General features: G+C 40.1%; 2 protein-coding genes across 8 annotated transcripts in view; one reads left to right on the top strand and one right to left on the bottom strand.

Moving 5' to 3' along the window:
* The window catches only part of LOC125772037 (bifunctional heparan sulfate N-deacetylase/N-sulfotransferase), a 670,071-nt gene extending 666,095 nt beyond the window's left edge, over window positions 1-3,976 (bottom strand). The window contains exon 1 of the mRNA XM_049443355.1: window positions 3,966-3,976. The gene's annotated coding sequence lies outside the window, so the exon portion shown is untranslated. The remainder of the gene's footprint in view (window positions 1-3,965) is intronic.
* LOC125772065 (zwei Ig domain protein zig-8) overlaps window positions 1-17,186 on the top strand; it is a 235,959-nt gene that overhangs the window by 160,354 nt on the left and 58,419 nt on the right. The window lies entirely within an intron of this gene.

Here is a 17,186-nt window from a genome sequence, read left to right on the forward strand (position 1 = left end):
GCGTGTCTGTTGCCTGTTTTGCTGTACAGTTGAGCCTCTCCCTCGATGTGACTTTTCGATTCTCAATCTTTTCTTTTACGACACGCAAGACGAATCAATAGGCACCACCAAATAGGGGCTTGACTAATGCTTAAGACACGCAGTTGAAACTTACGATCCCGAATGCGGTTGCGTTTACTGCTCACGCAAACGGTCAAGTGCGTTAAAAATGTGCCCCTGGGCGTATGATTTGCATCCATACTTCCAGCGTATTAGAAAATGTAATGCACGTCCGCTATCTTGTAAATGTGCTATTGCAAGGTATCTGATGGGGCAACAAATCACTACCACAAAACACTCCATAACTGTGGAGCCATTCTTTTTATCACGATCAGTTCCAGTCAAAGTATCATATTTTATGAACTGGATCAATATCTATAGCCTTCGAGGGAGAGTATGGTATAAAAATATTGATGGAACGGTAAAGAAATATCTTCCCCAGACCGTTACATGTGTTGGTTCATAATTTGTGGCTTGTGCAGATGTGTAAACATAATGTTTGATGAAACATCAAATGAGTCTGTAAAATAAAATATTACTTCTGATCTAAGTAGAATGTATGGTTTCTTTACAAACATTTTTCTCAATTTATGAGATAATTTAAATTTTAATGTGTCTAAACAAAATTGAGAATGAACAAGTGTGTTCTAACAGATCAGTGTCGTGTAAGTGGTGTATCGTTGGGTAGATTCAGATTTTCCCATTATTTATGATGGAATTTACATTACATTTAAAGTGAGCTTGTTATTTCATTTTAAACGATGTATGCTCACTCTCAGCACTCTTTTAGCATTATTAGTTGTAAGCTGAAACCCTGATATACTAGAAACGCTCTGAAAACGCTCTAATTGTACTGATTGTCCTTAGTCCTCTCTGGCCATGAGTCTTGGACATTGATGGTGGAGAACGCCAACGTTATCGACATTTTCAAGGACTGACTATCCGGCTACGTAGTAAAAATAAGTCTAGTAAGCCAGAAATGGCCGGCGTGACCATAGAAGTCGTCAAGTCAAGAAGAGAGATAGAAAGTGCTGCGTACTATCTTTGGCGATGTTTGTGAGCAAGGCAATCGGAGAAAGAGAATGAATCAGGAGCTAATTGATCTGCTCGGCTGAGGAGATATTCTGATGGCGGCTACGACCAGATGATGGTTTGGAGCACCTGATGAAGATTCCAGTCTTCTATGCCATCATGAAGGTGTTTGCCCGACACCCGTTCAGCACGCATGATTGACAAATCGAGCACGTTGGCTGATTGATTGGAAGCAGCCAGGAATGGAAGACAGTGGACCTAGACCGGGTTTCTTGGAAATGGTAACCTGAACTAGTAATGGCTATACCAGAGAGAAAAAATAGCACCACATATTATAGCCTACGGTAAACTTTATTAATGACATATTATAGCCATAATAGGGCTCGCCCGGACGTGGTTTAAAATGCTGATAAAATTTTAAAAACTAATGTAAATTGAAAAGTTTGAATATGGGACTTCCCGGTTAAAGAAGAGTTTCAATTAAAATGGCCTAATGGATCGGCCCTAGTTCTCGCACAATAAAACCGGTAGCACATGAAAGTAAAAATAAAAAAGGCTTTGTAGTTATGCAAATATTTATACATATAAGGTTGATTGGAATTATCCAAGGATTGCTACTTATGTAATTTTGAGGATAAATTAATCATATTTATCTACAACGAACAGAGGAACCCAAACTCCGTTTATACCGAATAATTACTTTGTGATTTTTCCTGAAAATTGATATTTTTTTATTTTAATCAAACTTATTACCTGTGACAGAGGAATACATTCAATTTGGCAATTGATTCAATATATAATTTAACGGAAAAATTTCCATCAAATCAAAACCAACTACGAAACAGATTCAGAAAAGCAAGAATTCCAACTATTGGCAAACTCCAACCCCGGAATGTATACCTTCACATGACATTCTAATTAAATTACAATTTCGCCAGGAACTTCAACCCAAATGTGAACCAGTAAATTCTGCTCTCAAAGTCAAAAAGTTTACTACACTCAGGAATGGGAACATGATCGTATACGCCCATTCTTATACGTTTCCCCTCAGTTTTGCACATTTGACACCGTGTACCCAATATTACACGATTAGATTAAATATTAATTTAAGCAAAAGTTTTCTGAAAAATCTATTAACACTGTCACCACGGTATACGTGTACGGTATGGTACAGACATTTTCCATTCGAACGTTCCATTATGGATGGTGTGAGAGTTGTCGAAAGATTGTCTCCATGATGGATGTCGCTCACGAATAGCTTTGCTGCCAACTGTCTCATTGCGCTTGGCAGTACCCGTTTCACCTACGTACGTGTTCGTGAACTTCAACGCTTCCGCCTCCAAAAAGTACGTATCCCGGGTTTTGGTCCGTGAGGTTTGTCTTCCGAAAACCCCGCACTATCGACTGCAGGTTTCGAGCACACGTGACACTCGCAGTGACAACCGGTGAAATATTACAAAACCTCCAACACTCGGCGCTGCGCTGAGTCACAGCGTTCTGCCAATGGGCGGAAGTGAACAAGCTTCATTCTACGCTCCGAACTCCGCTCAAACCTAAAAACTTCGCAAGTGTGACTCCCACAGATACATTTTTCCAAAAAGGTAGAGAGTAAATTAAATTAACTGTCAAAGTTTTTAAATGGTTGCATACATTCTGGTGGCGTGGCAGTATTCCTAGCAAACGCAATTGCGAACCAGTATGTTCGGGATAAGTGCCATTTTGGTGAAAGGGAAATGCTATTCTACCGAGCGGTGTATCGATGTATGAGTGCTTCCACCACACTGCTGCTACTACTGCTCCAAAAAGGAAGTGCAACGATGCGGAATCTATTCTGCCCCGCTCCCCTCCTTCCGCTTCCCCTCCAAAGAAACTAGACAAGGTGCACAAAATGGGAGGTAAATGCAACGACAGCAATTTAAGCACATGGTACCACCAACTCTGATGTAGTTGGTGAAATTTCCTGTCGTCTGCTCTATATCGGCCCTTCCGTTACGTGTGAACCACCATTCGACAGTGCTCGTTGACAGCGTTCTTACTCCCGGCAGGGGAATTGTTACTTCACCACACGGTCGGTATTGGTCGGGAGCAACGTTTTATGCACGGGAGAATTTGCTGCAGTAACGGTTTACGCCTCTAACAATGGTGCGATGTAACGATGTGAACTAGCACATGCCAAATGAACATTTGGCATATTTTAAACGAGTTTTAAATGTTACCAAGGACAATAGAATAATTTGTACTGTCGAATATTAATTAATAGTATAAGGAAATGCTTATTGCTTAAGGATATCTTCTTTCAATCAAGGATGATCATTGCGTCATCAAAAGACTTATTTTTACCACGTAGCCGGATAATCAGTCCTAACTCCGGGGGACACTCCAAAAGCGATTTGATCCCCGGTCCTGTCGTGTGAAATTGGGCAGTTTATCACATACTTACACCACAAGGACGCCGCTAAAGTTATATCATTTTTATATCCAGTTTTTGTAACAATAATTTACATATATTGAACTTGTAAAAAAATAGTTAAAGCTTGTATGTCTTCGTGAAATAAACTCAAGAAATTACTGCTTAATTTCAAGTTTAACATAATTTCTTGGTCTCAAGTATTCTTGACATTTTCTCGTTTTTTTTCACAAATTCCGTCTTTACATTGAGGTTAAACAGTCTGCTGTCCTGCAGGTTCTTTTTTACTCATTTTCTCAAAAAACTGGTGACCATTTTTTAATGTTACGCATTGAAAGTTCAAATAATTATTTTACCAACAAATTTGTTTTTTATCGCTTACATTAATCAGTTTTAAGAGAATTTTCAAATAAGAATAACGAAAATAGTATAAAACAAAAGAAAAAAAAGATGATGTCCACAATTCATAAAGCACACTAGTTAATACATAAACATACACATTAAACGGATCTCTGAATACTTCTTTTTTGAAACAATAAATTATCCTTAAAAACAAAACAAACATACCAAAAAAATATACAAACTAAACCCATCTCCGCACTAGTTTCACCAAACAAAACCGCATCGAAATGAGCATTGCAGTTCCTTCCCGAAGCACTTTTGCGAACACTCCACATCGAAAGTTGGTGGCTTTGGTGCAAAAACTTTGCTCGACCACCATTTCGATGCAGTTTGTGGTTGCGGTATGACTGCTAAAGTTGTCGAAAATTACTCCACTCTGTATCTAGTCACAGAGAGCTCACACACTCACAAGCAATCCCGATCATCGGCCCGGCTCTGTGTGTTTTGTGTCCGACCGTTTGTGATGTTGCAACAGTGGAAGTGTTCCCGAACATCATCCGATAATTTCCGGTGGTTACGGATTTTCGACGGTAATTAAGGCGAATGTTACTTCACACTCGCAAACACACTAATGAACCCAACGCTTACCGGCGACTTTGCACCCAATGACGAAACGGGTTTTAGGGGAGGGATAAATATTGTTCCATCATTAAATATTTCGGTACCGACCGGAGAGAAACCGCACCGTACGCCACTACACGAATGTGGTTAGGCCAAAGAAATACACAGCTGGTTTTGGGACAATGATTTTCATTAGCCACCAAGTGAAAAAAGGATGCATACACACAAAACAATCCTGGCACCGGTTGATAGTGAAGGTGCCTTTGCTCGATCGATCGGCACAAATGTACAACGCCGTGCTGTGACAACGGATAAATGCTCTCTAATTTATGGCCACACAGCCAGTAAGCTTGCGATCGGGAGCGCATTGTGGCATGCCGCAGGAAGTCCGAAAATGTGCCACGCCACCGATTCGAGCGACTTTTCCGTGCCTCGTTGTTATGTAGAAATCAGTCAGGCAGACAAAAACCACTGCCGAGCATGAGTACAGTTTACACCGTGTGCCGAACGACGAAGACAAGGGTAGAAACAAATCGTCACAGTTGTAGCCAAAAAACCCCTGAAACCGGCCAGTTGCGTAAAGGCATCAGTACCGTTTCTAATTTATTAACCGTATCATGTTCTGGGTGCCGAATCAAGCCACCGGAAAATGGGCCCGAGGCACAAACGCGTTTCAAACTTTCGTGCTACCAATCGAAACACGTTGGAACTGGCAGCTTAAAGTTCGGCACGGCAGCTGTCATCGTAAATTGTTTCATAAAGTCCAAACACCGAAGCAACTCGGGAATGTCTTTTTCTTCGGTGCAGTCGAGCGAATCCTTACGCCCGCTTTTGGTCTGTGTTGGGTGATTACATAAATTTCTCACCCGTAGCGCTCACAACATGGTAATAAGTTGGTAATTTGACATTCCATTTTGTCTGTACTTCAATTGGGTCGCGTTTTGGAACGGGTTCGATGGATAGCAAGTAATAGTTTGAAGTAGCACCGGCAAGGTACTTCGGTTGGTAGGACGGAATTTACTTTAAAGTGAGCAATGAAGGATATTATTTCAAAAGTTTGATAAAATATAATTGGATTACCGTACCAAAAGATCCCTTAATTCTAGTAATAAGCATAAAGTTGAAGTATTTTCAAGCTGTTAAAGCATTTTATCGATTTAATTTTCTGTAAATAAATGTATTAAATAATGTTAGAGAGTCAAGAGCTTTTGACGATTTAGGCGATCGTTTTACACGAGTTCCCTGGCACCTATTGGTGCATCTAGCATTTTATCTTTTTTTGTAGTTGTGATCGTTTTTGGACACAGAAGCACGTTTAAAACAGAAAATAAGCAGGAAACTCCTTTTGAATCGTTGTAAAAACGATTCACTCCAAAATAAAGCAGCTTTACTGGTGTGACAATTCCTGTTTGCAAATATAAATAATTTATAATTGGGCCACCCGGCAGTCTTCTTCTAAAAATGCAACAAAATCTTAAAATAAAGATGAAGAGCAAAGTGACGAATTCGTCCTGCCTGGAAGTTACATCAATCGCCCAAACAGTGGATAAGTTGGAATAAGTGGACTTTGAGTTAATCAAGGAGGGTGGATGGATCAACCAAGGTTAGTGACCACTAGCCGATTTCCTGAATATCAAAGGGGTGTAAAAGAAACTTTTGTAGAAGGTATATCAAACAAAGGGTTTCAGCAAAATTTGTTCCATTCCCTTAATGCATACGTTATTATAATTACTATTATATTTTTTTCCGAAATAAGCCTCAGCAGCGCAAATAATTAAATGTACATTGAAACCTTATGTTTTTCGCATCATCAGTTTTTCGCTTATCATATTAAATCGTTCATAGAACTGTCATTTTCGAGCTACACGGATAATTTAACACTTGGTTAAAAGACTCGAAGAATCGAATTTCCACTTTGTAAATATTCATATTGACCAGTATTCATTAACACAAATTGTTCCACTTATTTTCCATCCATTGCAGGGGTTTCAAGTTGAAAAGGATTAGTCACAGCTATTTCTGGATACTTTTCAAGTTGAAGTAAAATTGGTTAAGGTGGATTTGGGAATATTTCACTATTTTGGGGTCATGTTTAAAGCAAAATTGTTGCTGTCTTGATTCATCAAGTGGCATAGCTGTGGAGAAAGGTCAGAAAAGATTTCACACAAATCTTTACTTATTCGACTTCATCTTGTAAAAAATCCAAAAATGATTAAAACGCCTCCATTTCATCTCAACATCACTGTAGGTTAATTTTAACTGATATTTACTATGTTTCTCTATATTGTTGTACAATTAAGATAGAAAGATAAACGTTCGCGTACCCTGCGTAGCGTACCCTGCAATCGTTTTGCAACCGTATTTTAATCGATATTTTATAGCACACTCAACGATCTCTAACAACCTTTTTAACAATCCATCAAAAAGAAAAACATCCCACGTTTTAAAAGCACCGAACGGGCGTCAAGGCCAAGCAAACATTTAAATTGGATGTCCCAACAGTGAGCCGTGCACCAATTAGCCCGATGCTTGAAGATTTTTCTAAATTGGATGCTAAAACATTAATTGCACCTTGCAAAGATTAACAACAATTTCACAGCTTGGTGCTTCGATAAAACATCCCCCTGCAAGCCGATGGTAACGGCATGGTTTTGTGAGCGAAGGAGAGAAAGGATTCGAGGGCACAAAGGAAGGCAAATGGTGCAAAAGAGTGCAAAATAAATAGACCGCCACAAACGCACCCAAAAACCCAGTCCTGTTTTTTTTCGAGCAAACGCACATTGTGAATCATGAATGTTTCGTTTTCGCTTCACACTGCCAAAGGTGGTTCCCGGTCGGTCGTATATCAAACCGGCAGCCGGTTGCGAAATGGCTGCAAACGGGTTTGGCGTTTGTTTTTTTTTTTCGGGGGGCGGTAGAAAAATCTCACACGTTCTGCAAATAAACAAACTAATTAAAACCATATTGTCACTCGCAAAAGGGCACCATTTCCGGTGCCGTTTTGCTTGTGTACGGTCTCCCCCACAACAAACCAATGCCATTCGCCCGAAAAGCGAAATAATGGGAAGTTGGATGCAATAAAATCTCCTTCCCGTAAATGATACCAATTCTAACCCGCTCAGTCATGGTGAGGGTCGGGAGGGTGCGTTGTTGCTATCGGTTGCTTTTTTCTTTACGACTGTCATTTCAAACCGCTCACCATGTTGTCCGCCCTCCAAACCCACCCCAAAACAAACCCCCATTTTTTCGGCATTGAGTAAAGCACGGGACGACCTAATTTTAAAACACCCTTCCCTCGAATGAAATCCGCCCGTCTCTCAGCCCCCACAACCAAACCAAAGACCTGAGGGAATAGTTTTTTTGTTTGTGGGTTTTGTTTTGCTTTTCGACCACGCTAGGATGGCAATATTGAAAATGTGCTCCAGGCGAAAGCACACTCATTCGTTACGAGGTCATGAAAAATGGGGCTCACCTCTATATCGGGGCAGGAGAGCTATTGGAGCGTAAAGTTTTATGCTCGACTCGGCACACACACGAGTTTCCCCATCCCTCACACACCCCTTCACGCCAACGTTCCACGTCCGGGGCAACAGAAGGACAAGACCCCGTCGTCTGTGTCACGGGGTAATTAATGCCACTCAACACGTTGCCGGAATAAATCTCACGAGAGAATTTACGACAGCTTCTTCGGCACGAGCCCAGCCGTCGGGAATGCGTCGCGATGGTTTTGACAGTCTAAACTGGGGTGCCATTATACCAAAGGCTAAAGGTTGTGTGCATTTGGAGAGTTTTCCGAGCTGGCTGAGTTTAGCCATTTTCGCAATGGATCCCGGTGAGAGTTTTCACACGCTAGCATTGTGTGCAACTTTTATGTTTTGGCCGTGTTGAAGGATGTTTATTCAATCTGTTTATTACCCGGTACAGAAGTTTGTCATATCTGCAATAGTAGTGCAATAAAACGAAAGGTGGCACTTAAGCTAAAGCCACACATTGTAGCTTGCAAAAAACTATTTATTTTTGAATGGTAATTGTAACATGTAATTTGTTATAAATTAAATAACAAAAAAAAAAAAACAGTTTATTCAAAGTTTCTTATCAGTGTGGCCACCAAGCAAACCGAAACAAATTTCCCCCACTTTAAACATGTTTCTTCGTGGACGTTGGCATCTTTGAAAAAGAGATAAATTGCTGCCATCGCTCTAACTATAACCAAAACGCTCGTCCACCGCTTAACCGATCGCGTGTGGTACGTTTTTATTTGTATTTTCACGTACTTCACGCACACTTGCCGACGAGAGAGTAAAATTTATAGGCCACCCTACCGATAAGTGGATGATGAAAAATGGGTTTTTCATTCCTAAGGGTATATCCCCATGAATGCAGTCCGTTCCACCCACGGCAAGCATCCTTTTGCATGGGAAACAAAATAGATGAATAAAAAGAAATAAAAAAAAACGAACGAACCGTTTTTAATGGCTGCAAGAATGTGACGCTGGTGTTATGTCCTTCACACCGGCTTTCGAAAGGAAATCGGGTAGCAAAACAGAAAAAAAAACACACAGGACCGGTTAAAAACGGAACCCACGATAAACCGATTTCACTGTCAATATTGTCAGGAAGCGCTGAAACGGTATTAATAACCATGGTTTTGTGGTTTTTGTCCTTCGCTTCGATTATACCCCGTCAAAGGCGGGCTTTCAAAATGCTTCAGCGCTCATTGTGCTGGTGGTAGAAAGAATTTTTCTGCGATTCCGGTAAATAATGCACCCAAAATTGATGGTTTCGAAACCAAATGACCTGGAAGGAATGTGTCGAAAGTGTGTATTTGGAGGCAGAAGCCACAAAACCACCGGGCCCGGATAGCTGCGGTTGTTAGCTAATTCTCGTGAACACAAAGCTTCATTGTTGTACATGATGCAATACATGTGCTAATTGAAGAATTGTGAATTGTGTTTATTCAAGGATTTTCGTTTCTAAGAAGCTGATTGTTTGGTAAATAAAAGCGAAAAAAAAGAAAAAAGTACTACTGTTGTACAAATAGAACGGTTCAACATAAAATAAAACCCGATTTATTTCTTCAAATGTTTCGGTGTTAATTCTAAAAAAAATTGCATAATTTGTCACTCAGTTCCTAAACTGGGGCGCATGATGAGTTACATTATACATGGGAAAAACGATGTAAAATGGTTCAGAAAACTTTGGAAAAATTGTTGTTATTTAATATTTTGAATTCAAAAGATACAGTTCATTCCGTTCCTGGATGTCTTTCAAAATATAGGATAATTATAATAGGGGAATGTAAAATTCAAATGAAATATATTCTGAGCAAAAGTTTTACAACTTCTACATAAAACAATTTTGTCATTATGTGAGCCTTATAAACATTTACACACAATCGTTTAAAACCTTCAAAAAACTCTAAAGAGCCCATTTACCTACAATTTCATTTCGAAAACAACCGTGAAATAGTTTCAACTTCACAACTTTAACTTGAAAAATGTATAAAATATAATTTTTACCTTGCTTTTAATTTTGTGTTTTAGTGTTATTTAGATACTGAATCGTTGATAATATTCACGGAGTAAATATTCTGAATAAGAGCGGATGTCAGTAATGAGACAACAAAGGTGAAAATCCAGAAGTAAATTCTTCTTCTTGGCGTAACGTCTAAGGTTACGCCGGCCATTTTTGGCTTACTAGACTTATTTTTAGCGCGTAGCCTCGCTGCGGGTGGACGGTCCGGATGGGATTTGATCTCCAGTCCCCCCATGTTAAATTAGATTAAATTAAATCAGATTATCTTAGATCAGATTAAATAGGGAGTAGTTAAATTAAAATTATTTTATTTTCCTATCAATTTTATCTTTCTATTTTATCTATTTTGTTAAAAAAGCTTTCGAATTTTGAAGTAAACACGAGAACTACCGAACCAGTCTTTTTGACTGGAACGATCAATTTCCTTTGCAATAATTTTGAGTCTAAACAGTCCTAAAGCAGTTAGGTGAATAACTTTTAAAATATCTTTTCCGTAGCACAATCTACAACAAAACAATAAAATATGTTCATGCACTTTGAAATTGTTAAAAACGTAACCGCGAACCTGATCTCACGAAATTAACCATTATGCTGAAATTTTTGGATTACTGTTAAAAAGAAACCCCATTTTAAATCCATGTATTCTAAAATAATTTTGCATAACACCTTTTTCATGCACTTATCATCCTGTTCCAATGAGTTGAACGTTTCGGAACATAAATCGTACCACAGAAACCATTGCTCATGTCTCATTTCCGAAGTAGCGATGAAAGAAAAAGTTGTAAATTTTAATAATTAACTCGAAAAGATAATTTTCCAAAAACCAAACCATTCTTCAGCACAAACCGAGTAGATCCTTTCATGCAATCGGTATCTCAAATCACTACCCAATTCTTTTAAGGTGATTTCACTACCACCAACCACTACTTTTCCTTACTTTCTTACCTTCCGGGGGTTTTCTGCCCCAAAAAAACCATTATGCCGAAAATGAGAGCACTCAAACTCCCGCGTGTTCCAACACCTACGACGGTAATCTGATTAAAATTCATGATGGTTTAGATTACACGTGGTACATCATAAAAATTGCACACCTCTCCACCTCCGGGAAAATCACTAATGTCCGTGTGTGTGTGTTTGTGGGAGGAAAAAAGCAACCATTTCCTTGCCAACCTTATCCGTGAAATGGGACGTGTGTCGAAGTGTATATGTGTGTGTGTGTTTGGTTTCGATGGCGGAACAGGAAAATAGTGCCCGGTTTAGTGTTTTTGGGCTGTTGGCTGGGACGGAGCAGCGTACGAATGTGGAAGGCAAGGCAATATAACGCCATCTATTCATCCATTTCACCTACGCACAGAGACCACGCCCCGCGTATCGCCCTTAAACAAAGTGGAAAAATTACTCGACCTCGAAAAACTACCGCTTCGGCTTCTGCTCATATATCACGTTAATAACCTCATAAAAAGTGAACCAAATAACTTATCAGCAAAACTATGCCGCTTTTGCTTTGCGCTGTCTCTCTCTCTTTCTCATTCTCCCTGTTTTTACTCTCTATTTCTCTTTCTTGTGACGTGTACCACCCGTACATTGGGTACCCCTTTATTTTTCTTTTTTCCAGTCCAATCCCTTAATCCTTCCCTTAGCGAGTCTTCAGGCTATTCCATCCGTCCGGAGAATTGAGCCACTGACGAAAAACCCCGGTACCATTTTCCCACTCCATCAGCGCCACCAGCGTACCAGAAGAGGCTTCCCGTTTTTCACCACCATCAAGAATCACGTAATGGGCGGATTTTTCATCGCTCTGTAGGAATCCAATTTGGATCACCGTGATGAGCCTCCAAGTTTTCGAGGATGTGATGGTACCCTGTGTGTGTGTGTTTTTTTTCTTTTCTTTCCTTTTTTCACCCTCCCGAAAATTGCTTCCAAACAGAAAAGTGGCAACGAAAAGATGGTGAATAAGTTGAAAAATCAAAAACCGGCTGGCTGTTTGAGTGAAACAGAGAGACGCACATACACGCGCACACAACTACACATCAAACAATGCTTTTGGCCGCAACGTTTCGTAACTGGGAAGGTTGGGTGTTGCAAAATTTAGTTCATTAAATCCATTTAATGGCATTTTAAATCGCCCATTACCGGTGGAGGTTGTGGTGAAATTGAAAGAAAATCAACCCCTCGGCAGTTGTGTGGTACAATTTTCCCTGCCCAAAATAACGTTCCGTTTCGTTCCACGATTCCCAACCGGCGGCTAGTAGAAGGACCGGAGTGCATCAATACAAATTTTCCTGTATATCCGACCCGCCAGGTGTGCGATAATATACAAACGCTTTATACGCCAAACGAAAAGCCAAAAACGTAGTCCAAATGCTCACCGACGCTACACAAAAAACACAGCTCCCAGGCTCCCATTCCGTCCGCACTCTGGAAGAGTATGAAGAAAGGTGAGAAAACCCATTGCTGTCACGCAAATTTGCGCCAAAAAAGGAAAAATGAATGCACCGCGGCCAATTCATGGCGTGAATGGTGACGATTATCACACTGCCTCAGGTTACCGGGGACTGAAGGTATTCAGGATTTTTGGATTTTCCCCCCATTTCACTGGCCGGAAACTGGCCCAAGATCTGATTGCATGCTTTGAGCCTTTTTGTTAGGTGCAAGTGCCTGCAAAACTAGATGACCGAAAGAGAAAAAAAACCCTTTTTTTGTTGGGCGCCCGACATTAACTTATCTGATGGAATGGTTTGCGACTTTTTTTTGGCGGGTTGATAGTGTAAAGAAAAGCAAACGATGGAAACCAAACATGGACGTGGTAAAGCGTGTTTCAAGCGCCTTTCGAAAGTGATGCCACATTTTTAATGAGATAAAGCATTGCTTCCGGGGCGGGAGTACAGTGGAACTGGTACGCTTTGGAACAAACTGCACGTGTGAAAGGTGAACCCGGTCCCGAAATGGTGGTCGTTGGTTTATTGGACGCGAGTGACACATCAATGCAGATAAGGGATTTTGATGAGGGTTCAAGTGGAGAAATGATGATGGAAAAAAGGGAAAGTTTTTCTTCGTATGGAAGAGTACTGGAGGTACGTTGTTTATGTAAAAGATTTTTTTTAAATGTTAATATATTTTATTTTTCTTTCTTAGCTTCCGTTTCCGTCGGTGATCTTGATTGTTACTCTAGTTATGCTACTTAATTTAACTTTTTATGTTTTTATCGTAGTATTTTAAATAATTTGCATACATTTTACTTTTTTCATTTACATAAATATAATTTTATCGTTCCTTTTCTTGTTTTGATTTCCAATGGCATTTTCATTTGGTTGTTCAATTGATTCATCTTGCTCATATGTATTTCTTTTTATCAGTTTCTCAATTCACTTATTCTCTCTGTGTTTATTATTTTTTATTAACATTAACACACCGGGGCGGCCCGATGGTGTATGTGATAAACGGCGCCGGCCCACACGGTAGGACTGGGGTTCAAATCCCATCCAGACCGTCCTCCCGTAGCATGGACTGACTATCCTGCTTCGTGGTAAAATCAATCTTGATACGGCCAGGCCGTAAACTGGCCAGACGTTTCAATCGAGAAAAAAAAAACAAATTCAATCAACCTCTCATAAGTAGTACTAGGAAGCTCCGGTATTAAATGTTTGTAAGTTGCTCAGATGAATGCAAATTGTCAAATCAATTGTCAATAAACGCATGACGTTGTCCAACAAGTCAGAACTGAGAATGGAAAACATTGTCATCGAAGGGCTTCTAACGGAGCCCAAGGAAGATCCATACTTATGGATTTACACTTATAACTTATGGATTTACAAACGTCAAAAAAATGAATTCTGCAACAAAAAATAACCCAACTCCTCAATTGACGGAACATATGCTAAATGTGTTGAATGCATGAGATATCGTTTCTTCATATGTTTATGAACATAATCTCCGGATTATGAAGATGCAATAGCCTATGAGTAAATGACATGTAAATGTATATGAGTTGCGACATAAACTTCTATATAAATCAGATTCGAACATTCACCACCGAAATCATTGCATCACAACGATCAAGAATGTATAAAGTTATACTAACGTGTTCTTAATATTTTTTTTTATTTCATCATAAAATTGATAAAAAATGCATATTATGAAAAAAAAAGCATATTATAATATTTTTACTTTGGTATAGAATGGACTATTTCAAGCTTCATATAAATTATACAAAAAACATTCTCCCGCTAAACGACTAAATCACTGCAACGAATGAAACACGTTATAATATTTTAGTTTTTATAAATTTTACTGTGAACTTAAAAATAAGCAAACAGCTGAATTTTGATTTTTTTTTTAATTATTTTCTTATTAGAATTTATAATTTTATAAAAATTTTCTCTATCAGCTGATACAACGATATCACTTAATTGAGAAATAATGTCGTTTTAAAATTTGCCTATATTGAATAATAATGACTCTCCGCCGTATTGTCTTGTTAAAATTTTAATCTAAACTATGTTTTAAATGTAAACAATACAATTATCAGAAATTGCTAGCTCATTTCCACCATTGGAATGTTTTACAAACCACAATGTTATGGTTATCCTCACAAGTTTTGACTGTACTTTATGTCATTAATCTAAAGTAATCAACCACACGAACCTCACAGCAGCACATCTTTGACGAGCTCAAAACCTGACCGTCCTAAGGAATGGTTCATAATAATGGTAAAATAAATACCGCTCGTAACGTACGATGTGAAATCTCTTCCATTTTGGTAAACACAGAAAACCCATGTGCCACACAGATTCAATCACATCGCTTCTCTAAAGGACCCACTGTACAAATACGATCGGAAAACCTACCCGGTCCGTGCACGGATACACACATCGACCTCACTCATACGGTAGCGTTTAGACGACATTTCCATTTCCTGCGTAAAGTCTTACCTAGCCACTCGCAGCACAGCACGGTAAATGCTATTTTTCTAGGAGGAAAGAACCTTCCAAACGCATCCGTGGTTTTCCGCGTCGAATGCCGAAAAGCAATCTCATCCAACACACAGCACCGCGCGCGCGTACACACACGCAGACTCGTAGATCGACACATTCACATTGCTGCGGTGAGATGGCACACTTCAGCCGTCATCCATCACGTACACCAAGGTTTGACGTCGTTACTGAAATGGAGCCCTCCGAGATTTGTCGAACCTGAGATGACGGATGTTGGTGGCCTTCGGAGTCGTCCTTCCCACTTGTCTTTCGCACCCTATCCTTTCCCACCCGTTTTCACCCGTCCGCGAGCTATAAGCATTAGCTCCTCGACGTGCTTCTACTGCCTGTTGGGGGTTGTTTTTTCTCTCTCCATCTCTCTCTCTCTCTATTTCACTCCTTCATAGGACGTAGAACGAACGTATCTATCATAATGATAATATTTCTCCTACTTCTACCCCGCGGGGAATTTTGCGCCTAACGCAACGGGACAGGCAAACGAAGATCTGGCCGTGTGTGAAAGGTGCAGAAAACGGGAAGTCCGTTGGCGCTACTTAGTATGCTTTGTGAGGGTGAACCTTGTCGCATAGAAAATGGCGCACGGGTATGGGTATTTTATTTCTTAAACATATCCAAGGTTTTTCTATGGAGTAAATTCATCCTCGCGCTGGATGGTGTGTTTGAGATTTTAAAGGCAAATGACATGTGACATAAGGATTTAAAAATTAATTCCTATTCTGAATGAGTCACAGTAGATTTTTACGTAGAACTTTTCAGATTTTACTGATAACTTCGGAGAGATGAACTTCGGCATGAATTAACTTTAAGAATGTTTTGAATATAATTTTGCTCGTCATCATCTTTTTGAAGACTTTATCACCCACACAAATATCTATTGAACTACATTGTAGCAATCGTGTCACACGCTCGTTTCCTTGATCGTCATGGTCATGGTCGCCATGCTCGAGCACTCCTTTACTGGTCACGTCCGGTTTTGCTGTTTCGTGGGTTTGTTGAGTTCAACAGGATTAGAGTACCATTTTCTCCTTCTTTTTTGCTTTCAATCCAGAACTATCGACCATCTTTTGTGACGCATATTGCAGCACAGGAACAACACAACAGTGTATTATGCTAGCCACACATACAGACACACGTGCAGGAATTTGTCGTTTTGCGCATCACTTGTCGTAATTATTCCATTCCATGAACCAAAGTAAGTACCGTGGTGCAATCAAGCACATCTTTAGCGGGAGGGAGTGAGATTTGTAGTGCAGCTGGTTTCTTTTTTTCCGCTCGTTCTCCTTCACCGTGGTTTCTAATGATGCCAACGTGGCACGTGAAAACAGGTCGGGAAATAGCGAATAGTACACCAACAATGTTAGCGCACGATGTGCATGATTATAGCGGCAGACCACAAGACTACATTGTTGTCGTTTTCCACACTTCAAGATTCATCAGCAAACAGGGAAAAACGCGAGGGAAGCGGTCTATTTTCTATTTGAACGTGAAGTGAAAAGAAAAAAAAACGAAAGAAGCGCCACCACACGAACAAAGTTCTGGAGTGACGGAAGAAAAATCCCCATCCGTGTGTTATACCACGCATTGGAGGTTTTACACAAATTTTCCGGTGAATTTGAAAATGTTCCAATAGAAAATATGCCACCCTAGCCAAAAAGGGAGGGTGTAAAGTAAGGTAGAACAGGGTTGCGGTATCTAGTGCAGATCTTCACCATCGTCCGTGATTATCGTTCGCACGAACGGTGGGTTTGGAAAAACGCTTTTCTTCGTTGTGGTTTTTCACCAAACCCGGGATGTGTCTGTGCTGTTATTCATCAGCTGCAGACATACGCATACGCGCGTTTAAAATGCATGCCCCACAAGACACGAGCCTCGAGCAGGGAATGGATACACGGCACACAATGGCACACAATGGGGATGACTATCTTGCAACACATTTATGGCTTGGCTGTGCGGCACTTTTGTGGTTGCGATTGTTGCTGTCGGTTGCAAGAGAATCCTTTCCTTTTTTGTTGTTTCTATCTCCCTTTCTCTCTCTCTCTCTCTCACGCGCCCACTGGGTACTGTTGATTTTTCCCCCGAGGAAGAAGTTTTCCCATCCTTCACACGTTGCCTTGTTGTGTGTGATTCGTCGGGGGCAGCGGGAAACTGTGTTCATCCCAATGAGTTCCGTTCGGTTGCATTCCCGGTGAAGTCACTGCATACACCCCGCGTTGGTA

Source organism: Anopheles funestus, chromosome 3RL (assembly GCF_943734845.2).
Source record: "Anopheles funestus chromosome 3RL, idAnoFuneDA-416_04, whole genome shotgun sequence".
Classification (NCBI taxonomy): Eukaryota; Metazoa; Arthropoda; class Insecta; order Diptera; family Culicidae; genus Anopheles; species Anopheles funestus.